Consider the following 15,713-nt stretch of genomic DNA (forward strand, 5'->3'; position numbering starts at 1 on the left):
TGCACCTCTACCCCCTATCCCGTCATCCCCTTCCCTGTGGCCAGGACTGAGCTGAGAGTCGTGGGGCTGATAGGAATGACAGCTGCCTCCGTGATTAACCCCTATAACCACACACAGAGGAGAGGTGGATGGGGAGTGGGGGCAGGAAGAAGAGAACTGGGGGGCATCACTCTTTGGTTAAATGGGAGGGCCTGGGAGGACCCTCACAGCCAGCTCTGGGTGTGAGATTTCCAGGGCGGGGCTCTCCCCTTCTGGGGTTTTCTTTGTTGCCACAGCTCTGCCGTGGTGGCAAGCCTGGCATTGGTGTTTATCAGGCAGCCTCTGTGCTGCCCCCTCCTTGAAGGGGAAATGAGAATGCACCTGTCTGTGCCTCAGTTTTCCCATCTCTAAAGTGGGAACAGCAAGCATTCCTACCTCAGCGACGGATGGGAAGACCTAATGTGCTGACACACGCAGAGCAATTAGGACAGTGCTCGGCATGCAGGAAGTACTGTAAGCATAGCTGTTACCAAATTTCATCAAATCTAAGCTGTCATGGTTTGGATGCACCATGACTTCATGTACCTCTAAGAAAAATAAAACACTGCTGAAAATAACCAAAATTCACTGCTTGAAAGACATATCCTGATTTCAGAAATGCTAAAATTGTGGGGGAAAATGTGTTTCTTAGAAAGATGAAGTACAGCATTATTCTCCTTCATATTGCTTCCTAACTGAAGCACTTAGCCCCCCGCCAGCTGCACGGCAGGTGCTAAATAAACATTGGTTGAGTGAATGAGTGACAGGCCAGCAGCACCAAGTACAAGGGAGGTGAGGGGCGCCCAGAGCCTCTTGGAAAGCCCCACTCCCCATCTTCTTCCCCACTGGCTCCCAACCCCCCCCCCCCCCCCCCCCCACCGTGGAGACTGCCTGGCCCAAGGTCTTTTCAGTCTCTGCCTGTCCCACTTTGTCCAACTCCAGTGACCAAACCCCTCAGCCTGGCATGGCTCCCAACAGGTTCATTGGGTAGACTGGCTGATGGTCCCTCACCCAACACCCACCCACCCATGGGTACCATATGTGCTCTAGTGCCCTGGACCAAATAAAGCACACCTTCTCTGTGGGACCCTCAAGAGGGACCATTCACAGGAAGGTGCAATTAGATGGACTTCCTGGCTCCTGAGAAATGCTCAGACTACAGAGAAATGCTGGAAAGGGGGGCGGGAAGGGGGGAATGAAAGAAGGGGAACAGCGTGCATGTAACTCTCTCCCCATTTTCTCTTTTAAAAAAGTTTTAAGAGTGGGCTTTCTTCCTTTCTGCCATAGGGTCGAGTAGCTGGTGTCGAGATGGGCAAATTCATGAAACCCGGGAAGGTGGTGCTGGTCCTGGCCGGACGCTACTCGGGACGCTAGGTGGCCATCGGGAAGAACATCGATGATGGCACCTCAGACTGTCCCTACAGCCATGCTCTGGTGGCTGGAATTGACCTCTATCCCCGCAAAGTGACAGCTGCCATGGGCAAGAAGAAAATCGCCAAGAGGTCAAAGATCAAGTCTTTTGTGAAAGTTTATAACTACAATCACTTCATGCCCACAAGGTACTCTGGGGATATCCCCTTGGACAAAACTGTTGTCAACAAGGATGTCTTCAGAGACCCTGCTCTTAAAAAAATTTTTTTTCAATGTTTGTTTATTTATTTTTGGGACAGAGAGAGACAGAGCATGAACGGGGGAGGGGCAGAGAGAGAGGGAGACACAGAATCGGAAACAGGCTCCAGGCTCTGAGCCATCAGCCCAGAGCCCGACGCGGGGCTCGAACTCACGGACCACGAGATCGTGACCTGGCTGAAGTCGAACGCTTAACCGACTGCGCCACCCAGGCACCTCTGGAGACCCTGCTCTTAAATGCAAGGTCTGATGAGAGGCCAAGGTCAAGTTCGAGGAGAGGTACAAGACCAGCAAGAACAAATGGTTCTTCCAGAAGCTGCAGTTTTAAATCTGTTTTGTTTCAGTCATTAAAAATACAAAAAAAAAAAAAACAACAAAAAAACAAAAAACCCGACAACAACAAAAAAAAACACAAAAAAATATATTTTTTTAAGATGTTTATTTATTTTTGAGAGAGAGACAGAGCAAGCACCAGGGAGGGGCAGAGAGAGGGGGAGACACAGACTCCAAAGCAGGTTCCAGGCTCTGAGCTGGCAGCACAGAACCCAAAGTGGGGCTCAAACTCACAAACCGCGAGATCATGACTTGAGCCGAAGTCGGACGCTTAACCGACTGAGCCATCCAGGTGCCCCTCTCTCCCCCTTTTCTCCTCTGCAACTCTCTAAAAGGAGATTCAAGGGGCGCCTGGGTGGCGCAGTCGGTTGGGCGTCCGACTTCAGCCAGGTCACAATCTCGCGGTCCGTGAGTTCGAGCCCTGCGTCGGGCTCTGGGCTGATGGCTCAGAGCCTGGAGCCTGTTTCCGATTCTGTGTCTCCCTCTCTCTCTGCCCCTCCCCCGTTCATGCTCTGTCTCTCTCTGTCCCAAAAAATAAATAAACGTTGAAAAAAAAATTTTTTTTTAAAAAATTAAAAAAAAAAAGGAGATTCAAATCCCAGCTGGCATTAGCAGCATGACCTTGGCCACGCTACTTCTCAGAGGCTCATTTTTTTCCTATCTGTGAAATGGGGATAACAATAGTTCCTTCCTACACTTGGTGAGAGGGCTAAATAAAACAACACATAGAGTGTCAGAGTGTCTGGCTGGCTCCTTCCTTTCCTCCGCCCTTCCCCCTACCCCTCCACTCTCTCACCTGCTCCTTTCTCTCTCCTCCTACCCCTTTCTAGCCCTGCCCTAAGACCTACTCAATGCCAAGACTGATTAGTTTTCCTTCAACCCCTGAGACGCACTTTAAATCCTGCAGGGAGGGAGGTGGGGCTCAGGACTGTGGAAGCCTGAGGCTGGGGGCAGCTGTAGCGGGGAGGGGCGGTCCTCACACTGGGAATTTGCACTCTGGTTATTCCCACAAAGATTTAATTTGTGTCTTAATGGGCCACAGCCTCCTCCGTAAAAGCCCTAAAGTGCCTTTTCTTTTTAAAAAAAATGAAAGTTGCTGATTGTGTCTGGTGCTTCCTGGGGCATGGCGGGGGAGAGGCAGGAGACAGGGGAGAGGGGAAAAGGGGAAGAGGAGGTGGCAAGGCTTCGGGCTGTCAGATTCTGCTTTCCCCCTTTTCCCTCTTGGCTCCAGGCTCCCCTTGTCCAGAACCGGTATCATGGTCCTGGTGGGTGGTGACGGTGGCTGCCCCTGGCTGATCTGGAGAGAGCAGTTAATGGCCTGAAATACTGAATGCTGTTTCCCCGGATTCCGTTCTCCTGGAAGGACAGAGATTGTTGAGGTACAGCCATTCAACTCAATCCAAACAACAACCCCCACTGATCAGAACTCCTACACTGTGTGAAGGTATGGCTGGGACCCTGGGGGCTTTAGGGGAGGAGGAGAGGGATGGGAGAAAGAGGAGATGTTAAACACTTCACCACTGCTTGGTCGGCCCTTATTGGAGAACTAGTTCCCTCTCCCTCTCTCCTCCCCACCCCCCAACAACACCTGCTCAGTATCTCCCTCCAAAACTCACCACAGAGCCCTGAGCTCAGACCTTGGCCTCAACCACCATCGCATCTCTAGTCCTCCCAGAATCGCTCTTACTGCTTTTTGTGTCTTCCTGGCCGACACCCTCCAGCATTGACTTGGGGACTCCTGAGGAACCCAGGGTATGGTGTTTGGGTCTCCCAGCTGAGAAGCACCAGTTTGTAGGATTCCCAAACCATTGACTCTTAAAATCAAGATCTCTCCTTCCAACAAACAACATTCCGGGCTAAGGTGGCCCAGGTGGTTAATTCCAATGGGGAAAGCAGATGTATCTGAGTAATCAATTCAATGCCAATCAAGATAACTTCTTACAGATAGATGTGAAAAATAGCAAAGTTCTCAGTTTTCCTTCTGTTGAGGCTTTTTATGTCTTATCTCACCATGCCAACCTCACTCCACTGGGCATAGATGATTGTGCCTATTAGCCAAATGGGGAAACTGAGGCAGGGGGCTAGAAAAACAGGAACCAGTAGGTTATACACACCAGGAATTAGATATTCAACCAAGCCAAGGTGAGCCATCCTTAAGTTCCTCCTCTCCTACCCCGATCTTCTACCTATAATTTTTTCTATGTCTCCAGCTCAGTTTTAGGATCTTTAAAGTGGGGAGAATTAGAAGTTGTCTTGCCAAATACCCATCCCCCTCCTTCACTGTGGTTCTCTGGAGGCACTTGAACCGGTGATAACAAATGTAGATGCCTACAGGGGCAAGCCAGGTGGGAAACACAAATGTGCAAATCAGACCAGATATAGAACTGCAGGGAGTGGAGAGGTCTGTGGCAAAGTAGAGAGTGTGTGGCCTTCCTTATAGCAGTCAAACCCCAATAATTAAAATGAAGAATATGAATCTTCTGGTTAAACAATGTAAATGAATATGCACATTTATCTTTTTAAAGGCAAAAACAAAATCACAAAAAGAGAATAAAGAGGGGTGCCTGGGTGGTTCAGCTGATTGGCCATTTGACTTCGGCTCAGGCCATGACCTCACAGTTTGTGAGTTTGAGCCCCTTATAAGGGCTCTCTGCTGTCAGGGTGGAGCCCACTTCTGATCCTCTGTCTCCCTCTCTCTCTGTCCCTCCCCCGCTCAGGCATACTCTCTCTCTCTTTCAAACATAAATAAACATTAAAAAAAAATAAAAATAAAAAGTCTCTGGTGGGGGGCACCTGGGTGGCTCAGTCGGTGAAGCATCTGACTCTTGATGTCAGCTCAGGTCATGATTTCATGGTTGTGGGATGGAGCCTGGATTTGGGCTCCATGCTGAGCGTGGAGCCTGCTTGGGAATCTCTCTCTCTCTCTCTCTCTCTCTCTCTCTCTCTCAATAAAAGTCTTTAGTAAGAGCAGTTAGACCCTCTGGCCTCCTCTCAGACCTCAGTCAGTTACCCTGTCCCCACCCCAGCAGAAGTCTGGATGTTTATTCCCAGGAGGGGTTGAACCAAAGGACCTCCAGTCTCACGAATAACAGGCCAGCTGGAAGTAAGGTGCTATACAAGTTTCCTAGGGCTGTCATAACACACAATCAAAAATTATTTTCATGGCTGAAAATAATAGAAATGTATTCTTTCACAGATCTAGAGGTCTGAATTATGTCAAGGTGTCAGCAGAGCTGTGCTCCCTGCAAAAACTCAAGGGAAGAATCCTTCCTTGCCCCTTCTAACTTCCAGTGGCTCTGGGGGTTCCTTAGCTTGTGACCACATAACTCCAAACTCCACTTCTATCCTCACATGGAAGTCTCCTCTTCTCTGTGTGTCTGTTCTCTGTATGTCACTTATAGGACACCTGTCATTGGATGTAGAGCCCACCTTGACACTCCAGGATGACCTCATCTCAAGATCCTTAGCTTAATTACATCTACAGAGATCCTCTTTCCAAATATGTTCTCATTGGCAGGTTCGAGGAATTGCAACTTGGGCACGTTTTAGGGAGCCAAACAACTCACTGCAGGTATTTTACTGGAAGAGATGATAAGTGACAGTCTGTTCTCCGAACAGCAGGACGCCAGCTCTCTTTCCCTACTCAGTTCTAAGCATGCTGGCAGTCAGGTTTATACTCCCTGGAGGAGATTGGAGAACCTCTCCCTGGAGAAACTGACTGTCTTAAGAGAAAAGTCTATATGTGCTGACATTGGGCATCTGCCAATGAAGCAGCTAAGTCCCCACCTGATCACCTACCCATGAGGCCCACTGGGTGGGAAGGACAGCCTTCCCATAGAGCTGTCAGATGATTTCCTAGTAACCCGCTTTTAAGTATGAACAGATAGCAGGGATCATCACATGTGTGCAGAGTCTTCAGTTTGAAAGATGAAGACCAAACAGAAAGGCAGAAAAGAAAGGAAATCTGACAAAATGGAAACCATGCAGGAAGCTGATGAGAACTTACAAAATAAAAAGCAATATAAAACTTATTTCCAGAGAGATGAGAATATGTTGTATCCATGTAATAAGAATAAAATACTATAAAAGGAATCATTCTGAAAAAAAGTGTTCTTAAAAATGAAAAATAATTTAAAAGGATAGCTACTTGGGGTACCTGGTGTCTCGGTCGGTTGAGCATCCGACCTCAGCTTAGGTCATGATCTTGTGGCTAGTGGGTTCAAGCCCCACATTGCCACATTGGACTCTGTGCTGACAGTTCAGAGCCTGGAGCTTGCTCCAGGTTCTGTGTCTCTGTCTCTCTCTGTCTCCCCCCCCCCCCCCCCGTGCTTGCACTGTCTCTCTCTCAAAAATAAATAAATAAACATTAAAAAAATTGGGTCAGTCACAAACATTTAAAAAAAAGTAAAAATAAAAATAAAAGGACAGCTACTTAATTTCAATATAAAATTATAGAAATAGGGCCACCTGGGTGGCTCAGTTAGTTAAGCGTCCAACTTCAGCTCAGGTCACGATCTCACAGTCTGTGAGTTCAAGCCCTTCATCAGGCTCTGTGCTAACAGCTCAGAGCCTGGAGCCTGCTTCCGATTCTGTGTCTCCCTCTCTCTCTCTCTGCCCTTCTCCTGCTCATGTTCTGTCTCTCTCTGTCTCAAAAAGAAATAAATAAAAATATTTAAATTTTTTTTAAAAAGTGTGGAAATAAATTTATGGACATCTCCCACAAAGTACAATAAAAAGACAAAAAGTGGGAAAATGGAAGAGAAAAAATAAGAAAATTCAAAGATCAGTTGAGAAGATCCAACATATGTCTTGTAGGAGTAACAGAAAAGGAAGAAGAAGAAAAAAAAAAAACAACAAACAGAGAATGTAGAGGGAAGAAATAAGCAAAGAAGTAATATAAGAAAATTTCTTTCCCAATACTAAGAGACATGCTTGAGATCATCCAGAACAATGGACAGGAAAGGACCTCTATAAAGCCACATCATTATAAAATTTCAAAACACTAGTGATAAAAAAAGAAATCCTACAAACTTCTAGAGATTAAAAAAACAAAAGTCACCTGGAAAGGGAAAGGAATCATAATGGACTCAGATTTTTCAACCACAGCAGAAGCTAGAAAATAATGAATCAATGCATTTTAAATGCTAAGGGACATGGCTTCCTGTCTAGAATTGCATACCCAGCAATACTATCAACAAAGGGAGGGTAGAATAAAGACATTTCAGACATTCAAGATCTTAATATGTGTATCTGTATACCCCCTCCAGGAGCCTGGAGACTCCTGACCCTGTTTTTATTTAAAATGTTAATATTTGGCTCATTATTATATTAGGTTCCTATTGCTGCTGTATCAAATCACTGCAAACTTGGTGGCTCAAGACAATACAAATTTATTATTTTACATTTCCTTTGGACAGAGTCTGACATCAATCTCACTGAGCAAAAACCCAGGTGTCAGCAGGACTTTAGTTACTTCTGAAGCCTCAGGGGGAAGATCTATATTCTTGCTTTTTCCAGCTTTTACAGGCTACCTATATTCTGTGGCTCGTAGCCCCATCCCGTCTTCAAAGCCAGTGGGATCTTCATCATATCACAATGAATCACATCATATCACTCTGACTCTGCTCCTGTGATTACATTTTCTTCAGGCTCTTCTGCCTTTTTCTTCCACTTTTAAGGACGCTTGTGATGACAATGGTCGCACCTGGACAACCCAGGCTCATCTCACTGACTTAAGGCCAGCTGATTAACAATAGTAATTCCCCCACAACCCTAATTCCCCTTTCCCATATAACTCAACACATTCACGCATCCTGGATAAGGACACAGACCTTGGTGGGTGGAGCAGGAGTGGAGGGGGGCAGCATTTTTCTTCCTATGACAATCATGGATTTTGTTTTGCATTAGATTTTTTTAGATATTGCATGAAAATATTTCTCTTTACTACTGGGGTTTTTTTACATTTTTTATTTTTTTTTATTTAAAAAAAATTTTTTTTTTCAACGTTTATTTATTTTGGGGACAGAGAGAGACAGAGTATGAACGGGGGAGGGGCAGAGAGAGAGGGAGACACAGAATCGGAAACAGGCTCCAGGCTCTGAGCCATCAGCCCAGAGCCTGACGCGGGGCTCGAACTCCCGGACCGCGAGATCGTGACCTGGCTGAGGTCAGACGCTTAACCGACTGTGCCACCCAGGCGCCCCTTTACATTTTTTTAAATGTTTATTTAGTTTTGAGAGAGAGATGGAGAGACAGAGCACAAACAGGGGAAGGGCAGAGAGAGATGGAGACACAGAATCCGAACCATCAGCAGAGCCTGACTCGGGGCTCGAACCCAAGAACCATGAGATCATGACCTAAGCCAAAGTCAGACGCTTACCTGATTGAGCCACCCAGGTGCCAACTGCTGAGGTTTTTTTTGGTGCCCCGTAAATTTGATGCTGAGCTGAGTGAGCATCCTAATCCAGGCTCTATCTATTTGTTCTTCTTTTCCACCCCTTCCAGCCTCAGGCCCAGCCCAGCGAAGCATCCTGGGCCTCAGGATTCCCAGAATCCAGACAAGTTCTGCAGGCTCCTTCTCAGCTATACATTCCTCTGCTCCAGTTTGAGAGATGGGGGCTCACGTTGCCGAGTCAGAGAAGGGAAAGGTTGCTCATTCCTCCTCAGCCCCAGGGAGGAGCCGGGCAGCCACTTCTACGCACCTGATCCCCCCTGGGGGCTGCAGAGCTAGCCAGCCTTATAGCCTGGTAGCAAGCAGGGAGGGTGGAGGCTGGAGGTGGGGGGAAGCGGATAGAAGAGATGAAAGAGGGTCGGGGCACTGCCTGAAGGTCAGGGAAGCCAGCGGTGTCTGGGCCACCGCAGTGGGGGTTGCTGGAAAGCTGATGCTGCTCACACCCTGGAGAGGCCTCTGGGAGGTGGGGGTCTGATCTTCAGCCATTCTAGCAATGTCACAAAGGACACTGCTGAGCGGGGGGTTGGATTGGGAGGGAAGGAAACGACTGGGAAATGGGGGTCTCCATCCCAGAGGTTGGGGGGGGAAGGGGAGAGGCCAGCAGGAAGATGGTGTGTCACAGAGTGCTCAGAATGCGAAGCACTCAAGACCTTAGCTTTGCATAGCTGCATAAAGTCCCCAGGGCCCGTAAAAAACATTCTCATCTGGTTATTGCCACCACCTGAGAGAGGCAGGCAGGACAATTCCCATTTTGCAGATGAGGGAACTCCATGCAGGAAGCCCCAGCTGTCCTCAAGGCTCAGAGGCCCAGACCTTCCAGGTGCTTCCTCTTCCCCTCCTGGCCTCTGTTTCTAGGATAGGAAGGGAGAGTGATGAAAGAAACTGGGAGCAGATAAGGTCAGATGAGGAACAAACACCGTCACCGCCACCCCCCACAACATGTCTGGCTCCCAGAGTTCCCATGCAGGACAACACCAACCTCAGCTCACCCTCCTTGGAGTCTACACCAGAGGGAGCAGGTGTAGGAGCTGCTGGGGGATGCTGCTGGCCTCCACTCACAACTGCCTGCTTTCTGCTATCCACATCCACCACAACAGAGGGTCAGACCCTGGGGCCCGGTCTCCTGGGATGAAAGTGGGGCCAGTAGCCTCTCCCTGCCCTGCTTCAGGGCCTCTCACCTTCCCAAAGAAGGAGGATCCCCCCCTACACAGCCCTGCCAGGACTGTAGACCCTCCCTTGCTGGCAGGGCACATTGAGGAGGGAACATTGAGAAGGTGGCCTCTCTGAAGATATCCTGCCTGCTGCCCCTCCCCCACACATACTTCATCTTATGATACCTAGGCACCGCCAGGCATACTGCCCGGACTTGGCAAATATTGACTAATTCTCTTCTCTCCCCATGCCATGGCAAAGACTCCAGGAAGAATTTTCCCCCTCAAATGGGTGTCAGGGTGCAGGCCGGGGTGTTCAGAAAGGTGTGCAACCTTCCTGGGTCCTACCAGCATGGAAAGGCCTGTCTGCACATCCAGCATGGTTTGGTGGGAGGCAGGGAGATGGAAAAGGTGCCCTCTCGCCCCACCCCACCACCATGCTGCCCTCAGAGGCAGGTGTGACTGGCAGCTGTGGGCTTTCTCGATGAAGTGAGATGACGGAGCAGGTCCTATTCCCTCTCCAACCACCACCCCCCAGGCTGGCTGGGCTCTCTGTACCCAGAAGATAAGAACCAGGTGCAAATTAGGTGGCTGAGTCACAAGGGCATTGAAGTTGGTAAATTTTCCACCAAGAGCACTGAGGAAAGGTCACTAGAATAATAGGTGGAGAGGCAGGCAGGAGATGGGGATATCCAGAGACCAGGCACAGGAAAGAGACAGGGACTGAGAGGCTGGAGAGGAAAGGGCAGGGTAAAGCAAGGGGGGGGGGGGGCGGGAATTCCCCAAGGGGAGAGGGGGAGATGGGAATTGGAGCCTGGCCTGGCCTCCTCAGGACTAAGGACTGCCCTGGGCTCTGGAGAGGGTGAGGCATTTTGCAACTTGAACAGGGGTTTCTCTGAGCCTCTGGCTGCCTGAAGTTCTCACTTCCCAGGGCAGGTGGCCTGAGAGGGTGCTAGAAGGGCTGGCCAGCTGAGGGGTCAGAAGTCCTGGTCTGGGCCTACAGAGGCCACATTGCCTGACCCTCCCCTGGGCCTAATCAGAGGCTTAGAGCACAGAGCTGTCAACTTATTACTCAAACGACCGGAGCTGTTGACCCACAGCTAACCACTAATGGTTTGCATATTTTGCATATCATTTGCATTCCCCTAGGCGTCTGTCAAAACCTCTGTGATCACTCCCTAGAGGCCCCGGCCCCTATTTTGCAGGTCTCCATCCCCCATTCCTCTGTCCCCCTGATGTCCCCCAGGCCCAGGCCCACAGGCTCCCATTTCCCTACTCTGCTGCCTCATCTGAGACCAGATAGGGCAGGTCATGGGTGAGGGCATCTCTAAACGTGAAGAGCACAGCAGGGGCAGCAGGTCCAGCTGGGAGCAGCTGGGGGCACCTTGAAAGGGGGTGACCGAGACCTGTCTGGTGATTAATCCTCCGGCTAATGGAGGCTTCACTGCCACCAGGGCTTTTAAGGAAACTCAGGGAAGCCCTTTAGCACCATCAGAGCTGTCTCTGAGGTCCTCAGTGGGCTCATTAGCGGCCCACAGCCTCCCAATCAGTAGCCCCTCCTCCTAATGGCTGCAGGAGGGAAAGAAAGCCTTGTGGGGCCTCTAAGGCCCAAGGCCCTGAGCAGAGCCGTGGTGACCTCCACTACCCGCCCCCCCCCCCCCAATACACACACATACGCTGGCTTACCCAAGTCTCTGGAATGGAGCACAGCTACCCCTACCTCTTTTCCAAAGCACACAACGCAGTGTGTGTATTCATCCAGACCTGTCCTAGACAAGAAAAGCAAGGTCCAGAGAGGCCATCAGAAGCCACTCAGGCCACGGAGAAAGCCACACTGGAGTCAGGTATCCAGCACGGTCCCCACTGCACACCCAGCCTAATGTCTCCTTGGCTTCCTCCCCCAGCATTAGAGAAGGCAGCCCCTTTTTAAAGGGCTTTAGAGGGCAGGCAGGCCATTGACCTGGTTAGGACCTATCCCAGGCCAGAGGCCAAATGTGACAATCCCTGGGAGTTTGCTATCAGCCCAGGATGTTGGATTCTCCCATATTTGAGGCAAGAGCAAATGAGGCGACCCAGTTCACTTTCAGAAGTGGCTGTAAAGCTCCTCATTGCTTGTTGCATGACAGTTTACAGCAAGGGAGGCCTCTCTAGGGGGAAAATCATGTGCAGAGAGTGGCAGTCATAATTCCCTGGTAAAGGTTACCCAGAAGGAAGGCTTGAGCACAGGAGAGTCTTCATTTTCTTTTCTTTTTTTTTTTTTTTTCCAACGTTTATTTATTTTTGGGACAGAGAGAGACAGAGCATGAACGGGGGAGGGGCAGAGAGAGAGGGAGACACAGAATCGGAAACAGGCTCCAGGCTCTGAGCCATCAGCCCAGAGCCTGACGCGGGGCTCGAACTCACGGACCGCGAGATCGTGACCTGGCTGAAGTCGGACGCTTAACCGACTGCGCCACCCAGGCGCCCCAAGAGAGAGTCTTCATTTTCTATTTATTCCACGAATAGGAGCTTCCACCCTGAGTCAGATCCTCTGCTGAGTACAAGAAGGTACAGAAGTAAAAGAGACTTCTCTTTACTCTCAGGCCAAATGAATGAATGATTTGCAGCAAATCCTTTCAATTATTCGGTGACTCAGTTTCCCCAGTTGTAAAATGAAAATCATTCCTGATGATGCTCTAGGAAGAATGAAAAGCCACAGACAACTGAGTCTCAGGGAGCAGTTATGGATGATGGCAGAAATGACAGTAAAATCTATAGCACAGCACTGGCCACACGAGTGCTCAGTAAGCAGTCACCAGTGTTGTTAGGATTATTTTGTTGTGGGTGATGGTTGCTATTGAGATAGCTTTCTGACCTCAGAATTCCGGCTGGAAATTATATACTGCAACCTCCTTTCCCAGCTCCCAACAAATTATAGATAGAGGAAATTGGCACTTATTAAGCACCTACTGTGTACCAGATGCTGTGTTGGTCGCTTTGCATGTGTTACCTCATGATCACCTCGTGATCACCTAACAGGACAGTCAACAGTTGACATCTTTCCTCTCTCTCATTTTAGAGATAAGGAAATTGGGGCTCAGAGAAGTTAGGTACCTTGCTAAAAGTTTCTGCACCCACCATCCAATGTATGGGTAAAGTGGTGGCAGCGGGGTTGGGGTGGGGGTTCCCCATACCACCAAGCAGTTCTCCACAACACCAGTTGGGTATTCTACAATTCAGCTCAATTCTGACACTATTTACCTGGAGGCAGCATCAGACCCCACAGGTTAAAGGCTCATTCCCACAAGACCTCCCTACCTCCTAACCCCCCACTTCAGATACCAATCACAAGCCAAGGTAGTTACTTGTGTTTTTGGCCAGTTGGCTATAGACTAAAGGTTCCCACAGCCCCCTCCTTTGGGTTTGATTGATTTGCTAGAGTGGCTCACAGAACTCAGGAAACCTGTTTAAATCTCTTGATTACCGGTTTACTACAAGAATATTAAAGAATATGAATTCACAGGCAAATGTAGAGATGCAGAGGAACAAAGGAACTTCTGTCCTTGTGGAGCTTGGGGCCAGGCATGGTGCATGTGGAAGTTCTACGAATCCCTCCTTTTTGGGGTTTTTATGGAGGCTCCATTATATAGGCATGATTGCTTAAATCATTGGCCATTGATGATTGATTCAACTTCCAGCCCTTCTCCCCACCTGGGAAATCAGGGGCCGGGACTGAAAGTTCCGACTTTCTATTCAAGGTTGGCTCCCCTGGCAACCAGCCCCCATCCTTAGAAGATTTCCAAACGTTACTGCATTAACACAAACTCAGGTGTGGTGGAAAGAGGCTTGTTACGAATAACAAGACACTCATGTCACATTTATGGCTCTGAAGCCATTTCGGGAACTGAGGACAAGAGACTAAATATTATGACAATGCTCCCGTTGCTCTCACTACTCAGGAAAGTCCAAGCATTGGCCAAGCATTTTGGGAGCTGTGAGCTAGAAACCATGACAAAGACCAAACATTTCTTACAAATCATAGTATCGCTCTTGCCCAAGGTTACACTGCTCTCTTTTTTTTTTTTTTAAACAAATAGACTTTAATGTTTATTTGTTTTTTAGAGGGTGGGAGGGGTAGAGAGAGAGGGAGACACAGAATCCAAAGCAGGCTCCAGGCTCTGACTGTCATCACAGAGCCCAATGCAGGGCTTGAACTCACAAACCATGAGATCATGACCTGAGCCGAAGTCAGAGGCTTAACCACCGAGCCACCCGGGCACACAGGTTACACTGCTCTTAATGTGCAGACCATAACAGGTACAAGAATGTTCTGGAGCTTTAGTCACAATGGCCAAAAACTAAAACAACCCAGATAGCTATCAAGAGAATGTTTGAATGAACTGTGGTATCAGCGTACAAGGGAGTACTCTATAGCAACGAAAAATAGCGAGTTATTGCTACAAACAGCAACATGGATGAATCTCACAGACAAAATGTTGAACAAAAGAAGCCAGATACAAAAGTGTATTACTGCATGGTTGTATGTATATGGAGTTCACTAACAAGCAAGCTTAATCTGTGGTGATAGAGATCAGAATAATAGTTACCTTGAGGTGGTAGGGGGTGGGATGGACATAGACCAGGACTATGTCATGAAGGGGGTCTTTCGGGTGCTAGAAACGTTTGCTATCTAGATCTAAGTGATTGATGGTTACAAGGGTATTTGTGTGTGTGTGTGTGTGTGTGTGTGTGTGTATGTATTCTCTTTATGTATATATATAGACTCTTCAAGCTATACTCTTAAGATTTTCCTCCACAAAAAAGAAAATGAATAAATAAGGAAATAAATGTGTAATATATTTCATTTAAATTTATTTATTTATTTATTTATTTATTTATTTATTTATTTATTTATTTTGAGAGAGAGAGAGAGAGAGAGAGAGAGAGAGCAGGAGAGGGACAGAGAGAGAGAGGGAGAGAAAATCCCAAGAAGGCTCCATACCCAGTGTGGAGCCCCAGGCAGGGCTTGAACTCACAGCCTGTGAGATCAGGACCTGAGCTGAAACCAAGAGTCAGAGCACTTAACCAACCAAGCCACCCAGGCACCCTAGTCATATATATCATTTAAAGAGTCAGGGCCAAGATTGGATAGGCAAGAAAACTCTGGCTTTGCATCCTGGAAGGAGGTAGGGATGGAGACACAGACCCTGACCCACTCTCCCTTACTTTGGAGGGAGAGGTCCTGAGTGTCCGCAGGAGGGAGAGATGTTTGCATTCAGTGCCCCTCCTCTCCCCCCCCCCCCCCCCCACCAGGGCCGGGGTTGGGGGGAGAAGGTATTTGCCTGGCCAGTTCTCTCTCTATCCCAGGAAGGATAGGGGAAGTGAGAGGGAGAATGGAAGGGGAAGGAGGTAGGAAGAAAAGGGAAGAGATTTGGGGGCACACAAGGGGTAGATAGGGGTGCATTTTCTTAAAGCCTCCAGTGTTTATGACTTGGGTGGGATAAGCTCAGTGAGACCTTCTTAGTGTCTCAGGGAGGAGGCATGTTGCTGGCAGGGGCCTAGGAGGCTGGGGAAGATGGAGACATTTCTGTGCATTTTGATGGGTCATGAAGAGCATTCGCCCTGAGTACCAGATGATATGCCAGTGCATGTCCCAGATGGGGAGAACAGGGAGGCTGGCTCACTGGCAGAAATCCTGGAGGGGCAGGCTTCTGCTGGCTTGTGTGCCCTGATCCAGCAGTCCCCACAGAAGCAGGGAGCAGAGTGAGTGCCCACACCCCAGCCTCCAGGCTGGCCCTCAAGCCTGGAGCCCACCCCAGCCTGCCTTGCCTCTGGCTTCTTTCTATCCAACCACCAACTGTCTTTTCTTCAGCTTCTTTGTTTCTGATCCCCCCCTCCCTACACCTCTCTTCCAGTTTCCCTGTCCCTGTTTCTCCATCTCCCACCTCTCTTTGCAGCACCCCTCTGCCCCACCCCCATTCCCCAGGCATGTGGCTCCTCTCTAGCCCAATATAAATAATAGAAATTAATTTGTCAGCCAGCACACGCAGTCCAGCCGGCGCAGCAGCGAGCTGAGAAGGAAAGCTGGTTGAAATAATTATTCTTGACTTAAGAAATCGTTCTTTTTATTCCTGAAGGCTAATGGAGTGAAA

The 15,713-nt window shown here is 48.7% G+C and overlaps 1 pseudogene; it reads left to right on the forward strand.

Annotated features, from left to right (window-relative positions):
* The first annotated feature begins 1,311 nt into the window (after positions 1 to 1,311).
* Positions 1,312 to 1,644, forward strand: LOC125166827 (60S ribosomal protein L27-like; annotated as a pseudogene).
* The last annotated feature ends 14,069 nt before the right edge of the window (positions 1,645 to 15,713 follow it).

Source organism: Prionailurus viverrinus, chromosome B2 (assembly GCF_022837055.1).
Source record: "Prionailurus viverrinus isolate Anna chromosome B2, UM_Priviv_1.0, whole genome shotgun sequence".
NCBI classification, from domain to species: Eukaryota; Metazoa; Chordata; class Mammalia; order Carnivora; family Felidae; genus Prionailurus; species Prionailurus viverrinus.